The 11,951-nt window shown below is 38.2% G+C and overlaps 1 long non-coding RNA gene and 2 other non-coding genes across 4 annotated transcripts; all 3 read right to left on the bottom strand.

Annotated features, from left to right (window-relative positions):
- Positions 1–3,067: 3,067 nt before the first annotated feature.
- Positions 3,068–5,769, bottom strand: LOC120086672 (uncharacterized). 2 transcript variants are annotated; one of them, XR_005484286.2, is made up of 2 exons: positions 4,101–5,769; positions 3,068–3,695 (listed from the first exon to the last, which is right to left on the bottom strand). It is a non-coding gene; the product is annotated as an uncharacterized LOC120086672 (long non-coding RNA). The 2 variants fall into 2 exon arrangements; XR_016531861.1 differs by having other exon boundaries at positions 4,276–5,769.
- Positions 5,023–5,106, bottom strand: LOC120087426 (small nucleolar RNA Z159/U59). Its single transcript, XR_005484566.1, has one exon. It is a non-coding gene; the product is annotated as a small nucleolar RNA Z159/U59 (small nucleolar RNA).
- Positions 5,242–5,327, bottom strand: LOC120087425 (small nucleolar RNA Z159/U59). Its single transcript, XR_005484565.2, has one exon. It is a non-coding gene; the product is annotated as a small nucleolar RNA Z159/U59 (small nucleolar RNA).
- Positions 5,770–11,951: the final 6,182 nt, after the last annotated feature.

Here is an 11,951-nt window from a genome sequence, read left to right as displayed (position 1 = left end):
ATTCTTATAAATAGGTGTATTAGAGTGGAATATTCTCAAGATTACATAAAAATGATGCCAATGAAAGAACCACAAAAGTTCCTAGTTCTGGAGAAATTGATAGCGGACATGTTGAAGAGCATCAGGTAAATCATCGTGAGATTAGAGGATCAATGACAAGCTACAAAAAAAAACTAGAACGCCATAGCAACTCCTAGTGTTGGCATTCTTTGAGTTCTTAGGGGAAGTTCACGAAGAAAGACCCCATGAAAAGGACAACAACCAAAAGGAAGATGGTTGAAAGGAATGAAGGAACAAGTGGTCAACAAGGGGAAGAATAATAGAGGAAACCAAGGGTGAACGATGCTGATGTTTTCCGACAAAGACTTAGATTCCTCTAGATTCCTGGCTCTTTAGAGCTGAGAGACAGTTCAAGATATATGACTTTACTGATGAAGGGAAGAGGATGATGCCCATCATCTTTGAAGGGGAAGTCATAAATCAGTACCAATGACATAGAGGATGTTAGTTCGTTTTCAGCTGTCGTATGAGGAAGACCGTGTGCTCGATTTCTGGTGCTATGTTAGGAACAGTCGCAGATTTCAAGAAACGTTTTAAAAGGCTGGTAGTGCTCTAACCTCATCTGTTAGACGATGCACTTTCCTTTAAGCCACAAGGCTTAGAAATCATTATGAAAATGACCCGGTTGTTAGATGACAGGAGCACCATAGTTGTGAATAAAAAAGGGTTGGATGATAGATTGAATATTAGTTCTAGTAATCCCAATGTGATGCCCAAATGTTATCAAAACTAGCCCCCGCCAACTTGATGTTAATGTGACCCAAATGATCACTCTCATGGCAAACTCACAAACCAACTGAAATCCCACTATACTAGTGTCTTATAGACGCAAAGTTGCAACAGCAAGGAGCTGAGAGTCCTGGTTGTTCATGAAGATGTATGGAAAAGTAGACAGAGTGAGAAGGAAACTAACCTGAAGATGATACAGTTGAGTTAGGGGAGGTAGTAGAATTGTCATTGAATAGTGTTGTAGTAGGCCTCGCGACTCCATGAACCTTGAAATACAGGATAAGTTAGGTGAAGAGGAACTCATTGTGCTTGTTGATCGTGGTGCCGCACAAATTCATTACAACCTGAGTTGTGGAGAAGCAAATGCAAAACTTGGAGATTACGTTTGAAGGAGAGATCTCACCCTCCCGAACTGATGGATTGACTGCACTTGGTATTCTATATTTTGTCTTTGGATTGTAAATATTTGAGATATGTGGAAACTTACATAATATTGGCCTAGTACGTTTAAAACTGAAAGGTTTTCTTGTCTCTTTTCATGATTGTTAGCCTTCTCAATCGGCAAGGATGATCTAGAAGCAATCTTTCCCACTTGTTTGGGATTGTGCAGAATCAAAAGTCATTTTGTTTGGTATCTATGAAACATTGTTTATATGGCAATAGTTAAAGGAAGACTAGATCAACATATGTAACCGTGATTGACTGCTCCTTTATCACTTTGACTTGGCCGAGAAATTGTTCTAAGCTTTTCATTAATCCAAGGTTCCCCCATCTGGTACAGAGGGTTAAGGATGTTGTTGATCAATCACCTACCTCTATGGGTTAGCATTGATACTGCAGTTTTATAAATGCTAGAACATTTCAAGACAGCCAAAATCTTCATTTGAAATCCTTGAATCAGCTATTGTCAATGCATTCTTTTGGTGTAAAAACCTGCTATATTAAAAGTCATGGTTTTTCTCTCTGTTGCAAATTGGAAACATCTACATTGGACCATCTTTTTAAACATCTTTGGATATTTCATTCAATCACTAAAGTAGTTTCTTTTGACCTCTCCAATAATATTTTTCATGGTTTGCTTCAAGTCATGGGGTAAAAATTCATTCAATAGAAGACCAATATCTGAATGTGAAGGAAGATAAGTTTCAAAACTCCTATTCACTACTGGAGGTCATCAATCTCAAGGCCAATGCCATCTTTCTCCTTATCAGCTTAGTTAAATAGGTTAGTTAGGAGGTACTAGGGGTGTACATTGCCTCAAACGGTATATACTTCAATTGGGGGTTGGAGACAAATTAGGTTGTGTCACATGCTTGTTGCCCTTAACATTGATGATAGTCGATAGTAAAAGAAAACGAATGAACCATTAACACGTGCCATCATAAAGGCAACTCTTGATGATTGGCATTCATGGGTTGCTTGCCTGGTTTGCTTGCCCTCTGGGTTTGACCAAGTTGAGTGACACTTGTTTTTGGTAATTTAGTTAACTCATGAATTGACCCTCCCATAATCTGACTGCCCTTGGGTTCCTTGTGTTATCCACGAACCTATTGAATTGCCAACGAATTATGTTTTGTCTACAAGTGAAATATAGATTTCATTTATAATGAAATAAAGAGAGAAAAACTCTCAAATACATAGACACTATTTATTTTCCTTTGCTTATTGATTATCATCTTAAATCTACAATGAACAAAATACACAAGTTGTTCGACCCCATTCTTTGAGCTTTACTTAGCAACTTCAATCTCATTTTCCATGATAAATGTGTGTTATGTGAGATCATCCAACATTATGAATCAGGTAAGTTTTGCAGTCTTCTCTAGGAGTCATGAAATTCAAGAAGAATTTCGCCAAGAAAAATGTAAATTGGTTAATAAAGGTAGATTTGATTACTTTGCTTCATGTTGTACGCAAAACTACATGATGCAGCACTTTGACAGTGAGTTACGTGGACAATTTATCCACATTGATTGCGTTCAATAGAATTGATTTGACAAAAAAACCTAGTTTTTGAAACCTAAAGAAGATGAAACAAAATCATGTTTAATCACTTTGAACTCCCCGTGTTGCTTTTCACATTGACATTCAATGGGTCCTGAAATGTGACTTTTTTTATGCCATTTGTGAATGGAAGTAGGATATATCCTAGCTTTTGATTGATATGTTAGTTATACAAATTTTAAGTAAATATTGCATTTTTGTAGCAACGATCAAAGATTGGATCATAAAATTTATATTAAAAAAGTGATCAAAATAAAATTCTAAAAAATAGATATTAGAATAGATAAAATACACTTTTGTTCCTTATTATGAATACCTTCCAGTCCTTGGTGTAATTGAGTATATATTTTTAATCTATGAGATTTTAAAAGTAACTTTTAGCTCCTTGACGGTCCCAAATCAGACCATCCCGAGTAAACATTTTTTTCATTTCAGATTCCAACCCCACAAGCTTCTTATAATTAGTTCTCTCCGCTACTGTGAGTTCATTAAAAGGTTTCATCAAAACATGGACTTTCATGGCACTCATGGCAACAAGATCATTACCAAGATGGCAACGAGTTCTTTACCAGTGATAATCGCTCGATAAGATTAAAGATTTGACCGCATCGTGGCCATCAGAAAATTCAATAAGTCCACAATGGGTCAAATCTTTGAGCGATTATCATTGGTAAAGAATCCTACTCCTTCAACTGTAATGTCATTGATGGGGTCAAATGTTTTGATGAAACTGATATTAGAGATTCTCTGAAGTGTAGAACAATTGTTGATGAGCATGAAACAGTTGAAGGAAGAAAGAATATGTTGAATTCCTCTTCTTCCACATTCTTGCTGGACTTTCATAATGGAAAAAGGTGCCGCCAGCATAAAGGAATTGTTTTTCTGATGTTCTTGTAATAAACCTGCATAAAGATATCCATAGCATTGTAATAGAAGCACAAATAGATGCTAATTGTAAGTTAGACATGATATAAAATCTCTCTAGGTCTTGTGAATTTTACAATTATTGTTGCAATTGAAAGTGTCACTTCCAAGTTCATTTCGATTCCTGGAGTGTCGTTACTTAAAATCCAAGAAGCACATCTGGTAGAAATATATCATCTGACTTGAGAAAATTACATGTCTAACGAAATATAATTTTACATCAACAGATTTGTGAGCTTCAAATATTTCATACTATGTCCTGAGTAAAGACAAACATCCACTTCCTACCGTATTGTAAACAATTAATTTAATTAAATCAAGTATTACCCAGGAAAAAAAAATAAGAAAACAGAAACAATTAAGCCTTAACGTGTCTCAAATACCTGTTCATGATATTCAAACAACACGAAAAACCAATATCAGTCTCGGTTTTGGTGCACAGCCCACCACTTGATCAGCGACAACAAAACTATATTTTCCGACCAAACCGGCCGACTACCATGTGTTGATAGGAAAATAAAAGGAAAAACAGTATCTGAGAGGGCGCTGCACACCTACCTTCATCTTCTAGTTTCCCGTTCTTTTGTTCTTTCCATCTCTTCATTTTTCTCTTCTTGTGATAGTTCATCAGAGTTCATCAATGATGCTTGGAGTCGGTCCCGATATTCTCTGCCCCTAGTTCACAGCTTTTCTTTTTTTTTTTCTTTACCTTCTAAAGCTTTTGTTTTTATCTTTTGAAGACATAGCATTACAAAGCACTAATTCAAACATCCAGCCTCACTATGACTTCCAAAGCATTGATCTAAGCACATAAGTTGGCCCTACAAGTTTTAATCGTTTCATTAGTTATAGATTTCTTTGCCATTAAGATTGTTACTTGACTAATTTTCAAGAACTATCCGGAATCTTCATCTTCTTCCATGCCCTAAGCCCTAATGTGTCTGAGACAAATATCAAATTACGAAATCCAGAAGAGGAAAGTCATGCACTAAGGCAAGGATGTTTACAAGGCACACCAATTGGAATAAAAGATGTTTAAGCCCACTAAAAATCTCAGGCCCATTTACCAATCGGAGTCTAAACAGAACAAATAGAGCCTTAGTTCTTTATTTATTTATTTTTTTTTGGCAAAAAAATCCTACCAGATAGGAACCAGGAAAGCAAAAATCCCTCACAAGTATGGAAATGTATAATTCCATTGAAGTTGTGAATAGCTAGGCATTGTAGAAAAAGATACTCAATAAGATACTTGATGAAAACATGAAAAATTAAACATACTTCACAAGAGAACATGAAAATAATCTTAACCCTTCAGTTCAGGTCTCCAATGATTTCAGCATTGATAGCCTCAGGAGAACGAAAGTTTCAGTTATGTTCATCATCAGGGTCCAGTAGATCATATGCAAAAAAAAAAAAAAAAAAAAATCAAAGAACAGGAGAGAGATCTCCACACTGAAAACTTACAAATAACCAAGGCAACCAAAAGCTATCAAAATCAAGACAGGAAAAAGAAGTGCAGTTACAGCCTCTTCAGTTCAGGTCTCCAAATTGTTTCCGCATGGAGAATCTCGGAAGAACGAAAGTTAATTTTTTTAATCATCCTTAGAGGCAGACCAAGGACAGTTTGCAAAATACAAAAAAAAAAAAAAGAGGGGGGGGAGGAGAGGGGATCGAACTCGAAGAATAAAAATTCAAACCCAAAACTCATCATCAAACCGAAGACAATGAGAAATTGAAGACAACAGAAACCACATTCTTCGATTACAATAAACGAAAAGATGAATCTAAAACAGCTACCAATCAAATTGCACCTCGAACTATAAAAATATGACGGGAAAACGGTACCACAGTGGCAGATCTGTTTTTTCTTTTTTTTTTTTTCCGCTTTGAACAAACACAAGCGGCATAAACATGGAAATTTATAAGGCAGAGTAGTAAGATTGGGGAGCGGCAAAAACCCTAGCAGCCGAATTGGGATTTATTGCGAGTCCACCATTTTCCGGCGGACTCTTCAATGGGCTTTGCTCTTGGAATTGGCCCAAATGGACTAGAGACAGATATAGACTTTTACATAAAAAGTCATCTTTGGACATTTATTCTTTAAATTTGATTTTTTTTTTAAAAAAAGGCTTTTAGTATCAATTTTGGACCATTCTACCATTTTTCATTTATTTATAGTTTTTTAATATTCTTTTTAATATTTACGAACATCACTTAATGCATCAATTTTTTGGAGAAAGAAAATATATTTAAAATGATATTTTTCCCATTTTCAAGATGCCTTTGATTTGATTTTTTTTTATTTTAAATTGAAGAGATAAAATGCATTTAATATGATTTTGTTTTCCAGTTCGTTTTTCATATTTGACTTTTGATATTATGTGATATATTCTGGTGTTTGTTTTTTAATATTATTTGTTTTCATGTAATACTTCATTGTTTATTTGGTGTATATATCTCAGATATTCTGATATGTATGCACTTCTAATTAGGTATCGCTTGTGTCTGAAATATATTTCCCGATTTTCTTATATGTATGTCATTCTAATGCAATATTTATATGATAGTCTGGCTTATTTGAGTTTGTCTATTATGTTCATTGTTTGTTTTGAGTTTGTTTATATTTTGCATTATTATCTCATATATATCATAGTTTAGATTCATTGTTATTTTTAAATATACGTTAGAACATTGTCTTAGATGTTTACAAATATTCTAACCAATATATGAGATATACTAGTAAGATTGACTAAATTCTATTTAAGTAGCCAGAAATCCTAATAAATCAAAATTTAATAGAAGCTCCTAAGAGAAATCGCTAATTCTTAATTAATGTGAGCGATTCAAATTCATTTTAAAACCTCAAGATTTTCAAATAAACAAAAATGGACTTAATGTGCAATATATATTAGCGTATATATCATATAATAAGAAGTTTAAATAAAAAGTTGAAGATAAATATCATACTATATATCGAAAATCATAGTTCAAAAAATTGAAGAAGTACATATATCACCAAATCAAACCAAATTGGTCTTAGTGAACTGACCAAACCGACCTGATCGAACAAATAAGCCCATGATAGTGAGAACTGAGGGGGGCGACTGTCACACCCCCTCCCAGATTTCCCAGATGACCTGTAAGGAGGTGTGACTGCAGCAATTATCAACCCTCTCGCTGGTATTTACTACCTACTAACTTGCTTAACCTGACTTAGATTCCTGAAATGCATGTTCAACCATAACTTAAGACAATGATAATCATTAACAGAGTTCTACATTACTCTTCAATAATACAACATATACACTTCCATAAGTAGTGAGCCTAACACACTCAACAAGTCCCTACATGACATAATACATGCACTTTATACATAACCCATGCCTAGACTTTCTAACATTTTGGTCTTGAGTGGCAGAGCAACAACAAAGTCATTTTCTGGGGAGTAACCACTACCTGTGAAGAAGATATTTAAACAGGGTGAGCTAGAAGCCCAATGAGTGACTAACCTTTGAAACGTAAAAGACATACATATCAATCATGCTTAATAAAGAGATCGTGAACTGAAACGCGTTGCTGAAATGTAACGACCCAACCCCCTAGGACTCAAATTAGGCCATTACTAAACGCATGCATGCATGAAACTTAAAACGACATCCTTTTATAGTGAAATAAATGCTAAATAAATGAGTTGAACTCAAAAGACCTTTATTAAATTCAGATATTCAAAAACATATGATAGGGTATCTATAAATCATAAATGATAATAAATAGGTCTGAAAACAAATCTTAATAGTAAGTTTCAAACATCAAAACTGAAAGTTAAAAAATATGAAAAGAAATCTAAATATCATGAGCAGAAGCATAAAACTGGTCCTAGTGGCTCAATTACGGATTTCACTTGTCAATTGTCGGTGCATCTCTACCTTTACCTGAAACAATAACATGAGAAAGGATGAGTATAAAATACTCAGTAAGTCACCCCACTGCTGGGGTCAGGCTAGGTCTATGTCCTCGAGATGCCTACATCTGGTAGAACATATAAACTTCTCTAGTCCTCATGGGATACATACATACATGAAAAAATCTAATTTATGCCCTACTGTAGTTAAGTATGCCCACTATCTCTAGTAAGTCCTGTAGGACCCACAACCTCTGGTGAATCCCGAAGGAAACACAAATCTTGGTTAATCTCGAAGGAAACACAACCTTTGATGAATCCCAAAGGAAACACAACCCTTGGTGAATTCCGAAGGAAGCACAACCCCTGGTGAATCCCGAAGGAAGCACAACCCCTGATGAATTCCGAAGGAAACACAACCCCTGGTGAATCCCGAAGGAAACACAACATCTAACTAATCAGTAAGCCTCCTTGAACTGGTGATTCTGCCATAGGACTTTCACAAATGCAATCTCCCTGCGGCGCAATGTCTTTACCTCTCTGGCGAGAATCTCTACAGGTTTCTCCTCGTAGCTTAAGTTGTCATTCAATTGCAAGGGCTTAAAATCAACTACATGGGACGGGTTTGTCACATACTTTCTCAGCATCAAAACATGGAAGAAATTATGAACTGAAGACAGTGCTGGAGGCAATGCCAAACGGTAAGCTACGGGGCCAATTCACTCCAAGACCTCAAAAGGTCCAATGAATCTCGGACTCAACTTCCCTTTCCTGTCAAACCTCAGAATACCTTTCATAAGTACCACTTTTAAGAACACTTTAACACCAGTCTCAAATTCCAGGTCCTTAGTCTCACATCGACATAGCTCTTCTGTCTACTCTGAGCTATTTACATACCAGTCCTGATCTTCTGTATTGCCTCATTCGTGGTCTGCACTAGTTCAGGTCCTAGTAATTTCCTTTCTCCTACCACATACACACAGGAGACCTGTAACTCTTTCCATATAGGGCCTTAAATGGCGACATCCCAATAGTGGACTGGTAGCTGTTATTATAAGCAAACTCCATTAAATGCAAGTGAGCATCCCACTTCCTGAAAACTCTATGGCACAGGCACGCAATATGTCTTCTAATATCTGATTCAATCCTCTATTTGCCCATCAGTCTGTGGGTGAAAAGCTGTACTGAAATCCAACCGGGTCCTCAAAGTTGCCTGAAGACTCTTCCAGAAGTTAGACGTGAAATGAGGGTCTCTGTCCGACACAATGGACATGGCACTCCGTGTAATCTCATGACCTCTTTCATGTATATCTGTGCCCACTTATTTACTGAAAATGTGGACTTTTCAGGTATGAATGTGCTAATTTTGTAAGTCTGTCTATCATAACCCAAATTACAGTGAAAACTTTGACTGTCCGTGGTAACCCCACAACGAAGTCCGTAGACACATGCTCTCACTTCCATTCTGCCACACTCAATGACTGTAACAAGCCTGCTGCTTCTACCTCGAGGCTTTCACCTGTTGGCACACCAAGCACTCACTGACGAACTTCGCAATCTCTCTTTTCATATCATTCCGCTACTAATAATGTTTCAAGTCCTGATACATCTTGGTGTTGCCAGGATGAATAAAAAATAAGGAACTGTAAGCCTCTGACAACAACTCATTCTTAATATCATTATCTGTTGGCACGCACAAACATCCCTGATAGAAGAGACCACCTTCTGCTGATATCAAGAATTCGCCCTCTTGGCCTGACTCCACCCTACGAACTCTCTCCCTCAGATAAGGGTCACATCGCTGCGCATCAATAATTCTTTGCCTTAGACTCAGTCGCACTAACAACTGCGTTAATTTTGCTGTGGCCTTCCCCACTGCCACAACAATCTCTGCCGACTCTAGCTCATTGCACAAATGAGTCTGTCTCGTAATGAGGGTTGCTAAATGAGTCACCTTTCTACTTAGGGCATCTGCCACTACATTTGCCTTTCTTGGGTGTTACAAAATTTCGCAGTCATAATCCTTCACCAGCTCTAACCACCTTCTTTGCCTCATGTTCAACTCCTTCTCACTGACTGTGGTTGGACGAGCCCAGCTTGTAACTGCCTCAATCTTTGCAGGATCCACAGAGATGCCTTCCTTCGATACTATATGCCCTAGAAAGGACACCTGCCTCAATCAAAACTCACATTTAGAAAACTTAACACATAACTTATTGGCCCTCAACGTCTCCAAAACTTTCCGCAAATGCTCCTCGTGTTTGGCCTTTGTCTTGGAATAAACCAAGATGTCATCAATAAAAACAATCACAAAGGTGTCAAGGAATTCCTTAAACACCCTATTCATTAGATCCATGAACACTACTGAGGCATTCGTCAGACCAAACAACATCGTTATGAACTCATAATGTTCGTACCTTGAACGAAAAGCTGTCTTGGGTATGTCACCGTCTTTTATTCTAAGCTGATGGTGTCCTGACCGGAGATCAATCTTTAAAAACACCGTAGCTCCCTGCAACTAGTCAAACAGGTCATCAATCCTGGGGATGGGATACTTGTTCTTGACGATCACCTTGTTCAACTCTCTGTAACCAATGCACAGATGTAACAATCCATCATTCTTTTTCACAAACAAAACGGGTGCACCCTATGGTGACACATTAGGGCGTATGAAACCCTTGTCCAATAACTCCTGCAATTGGACCTTAAGTTCCCTTAACTCTGCTGGTGCCATCCTGTATGGAGCCTTCGAAATAGGGGTTGTGCCTGACTCCAACTCAATAGCAAAATCTATCTCCCGCTGGGGGGGTAGTCCGAGAAGATCATCTGGAAAGACGTCTGGAAAATCTCTCACTACTGGCTCTGAAGTCAAGGTGACTTTAGCCTCTCTAGTGTCAACCACACTGGCCATAAAGCCCTAGCTCCTTGGTCAAACAGTCTACTAACCTTTAATGCTGAAATCACTTTGGGTAGGACCACGATCCCAACCCTTTTAAACTTAAAACTGGCCTCTGTAGAAGGGTTAAAGATGACCTCCTTATGGGAGCAATCTATGTTGGCATGATTAGCAGCTAACCAATCCATGCCCAATATCACATCAAAATCACGCATATCTAAAATTATCAAGGACACATCTAATGCATGATTTACTATCTCTACCTGACATGCCTTTATCTTTTTTGTAGCTAACATGATCTTTCCTAATGGAGTGGAAATAGACATTGCAAAAGGCAAAGGTTCTGACTCTAACATGGCATGCCTTACAAATATGGAAGATATAAACGAGTGCGAAGAGCCAGAGTCAAACAAAACTAAAGCATGATGCCCCAAAATGGGAAGTGTACCTGTCATCACTATGCCTGACTTCTCGACCTCGTGTCGAGTGGTAGAAAATACCCTACCCTGCTGCTGCTGATGACTCGGGCCTCCCTGAAATGAGCTTATGTGCTGACCCCTGAGTTTAGGCACATTCCTCCTTGGGCATTTCTCTGACATATGCCCCTTCTGACCACATCGAAAACAAACCCCAGAGCCGACTAGGCAATGTCCCTAGTGTCGCCTACCACAAGTAGTACAGATCGACCTATCTTCCTTAATAGTCACAACTTGAGAGCCCTGCTGTCCCCACTGACTTGAAGCATTAACTGTGTTCTGGTTCCTTGGCTGATGCTCAGGAGCCCTGGGCTTAGCCTTTCTTTTCTGACCTGCAAAGGTCCCAATCCCGAGCGACTTCCTGTACTCTTGTCTCGCCTGGGAGTCAGCATCAATCCTCACGGTGGCCCACTGTGCCGAAGCATACGTCTTGAGGTCCAAGGCATGTACCATACCTCACAGTCTGCTTCTCAGACCCTAGATGAATCTCTCTGTCCTCGCTACCTCGGTGGCTATTAGTTCAAGAGCAAAGTGGGACAACTTATCAAATTATTGTTCATATTCCTCTACCGACATAACTCCTTATTTCAAGTTCAAGAACTCTGCCTACTTGTTGTACCGGGTGTTGGCCAAAAAATACTTCTCATAAAAACGCTCCTTGAGCTGCTCCCAGGTTGCAAGTTCCCCACCAGTATCAATCATTTTCTTTGCTGAACGTTACCAAATTTCTGCGTTGCCAGTCAACATGAAAACTGCACATTGGAGCTTGTGCTCTTCCGAACACATGAAAAATTGTCTCAATAGATGACAATCACATCTCTGCTTTAGTGGGGTCCCCCAACGATCCATCAAAGGAGCGAGGGTCAAACTTCCTGAAATCCCTTAAATGCTTAGCCTCAAGAGACAGGCCCTACATGTCTCTATTCTATGGCTGGGTCTGTCACACCCCGCCTTGCGCCTA

This window comes from Benincasa hispida, chromosome 9, assembly GCF_027475165.1.
Source record: "Benincasa hispida cultivar pf3 chromosome 9, pf3_genome.v1.1, whole genome shotgun sequence".
Lineage (NCBI taxonomy): Eukaryota > Viridiplantae > Streptophyta > Magnoliopsida > Cucurbitales > Cucurbitaceae > Benincasa > Benincasa hispida.
The sequence above is the reverse complement of the archived record's forward strand: the minus strand, read 5'-3'. Positions and strand labels throughout refer to the sequence as shown.